The sequence below is a fragment of the Elephantulus edwardii genome, unplaced genomic scaffold (genome assembly GCF_000299155.1).
Source record: "Elephantulus edwardii isolate Elephantulus edwardi_28Jun2011 unplaced genomic scaffold, EleEdw1.0 scaffold00109, whole genome shotgun sequence".
NCBI lineage: Eukaryota > Metazoa > Chordata > Mammalia > Macroscelidea > Macroscelididae > Elephantulus > Elephantulus edwardii.
The window spans coordinates 8203615-8204796 of record NW_006399859.1 but is presented as its reverse complement, the minus strand read 5'-3'; positions in this window follow the sequence as shown (position 1 = coordinate 8204796).

The window sequence follows — 1182 nt, the reverse complement described above, 5'->3', positions numbered from 1 at the left end:
TAGGAGAGTCAACAGAGAGCAAAACTATATACATTTCTTAATTTTACTAAATATACTGCCAGACTTGATACCACAGTCTCAGAAACATAAAGGGTAGCTGATACATAAAGACAATATTCTTACATCCTACATTGATGAATAGCAACTGGGTCTTAAAAGTTTACAACCTGCCATCTAGGCCAATATTGATCTCTTCATGTCCAGAAAAAGAAGAGAGAAGAGGGGGAAAAGATGGAAGAAACAATTAGTCCCAAGGATTAAGGAACCAGGTGAAACTCAACTTCCAGGCCCTTAACACCAGAAGAACTAGACAACGTCTAGTTACCACTGCTGACAACTCTAAAAGAGATCATAATAGAAAGTCCTGGATGGAGTGGTCTAAAAATGTACACTAAAATTCAGAAACATAAAAAAGACCAGACTTATTGGTCTGAAATAGACTGGTAGAATCCCCAACACTATTAGAAACAAGGAAAAAACTCTCCTCTATTACTTACCTCTATGGCCTATATGTTAAACAATAACACCAAGGAGTCACTCACTCCTTAGAATAATATACCAAATAAGATCAAATGGACAGCATTTTTCCAAAGTCAAGGTCCAAAGACAGTAAGGAGTTGAATAGAAAAATTAATGGAAAAAAGAAACATGAAGTTGAACTAGAAATAGTGCAGTTGCATTGTAATTACTATCATAAAAAATGTATATAAATGGTTAGAATAAAAAAATCAATTAGCCCAGCATTTCAACAATTCAATCACAAAATGGGCACAGGATTTGAATAGACATTTTACCAAAGAAGACATTCACATGCCAAATAAATATATAAAGAAATATTCAAAATCCATAACTATCAGGGAGGTATTGGAGCAAATCAACACAATTATGAGATATAATTTTACCCCAACAACAATAGGGTAGTTCAATAGGGCAGCAAACAACAAATGCTGGTGAGGTTGTGGAGAGATCAGAATTCTCACTCATTATAGATGGGAATGTAAAATGGTACAGCCACTATGGAAGGCAGTCTCGTGCTTTCTCAAAGAGTTGGAAATTGGAAAACCACTTGACCCAGCAATTCCACTTGTTGTTTGCTGTTGTTATGTGCCGTCGAGTCGTTTCCGACTCATAGCGACCCTATGCACAACAGCCCTAAACCCTGCTCTATCCTGCGCCAACCGC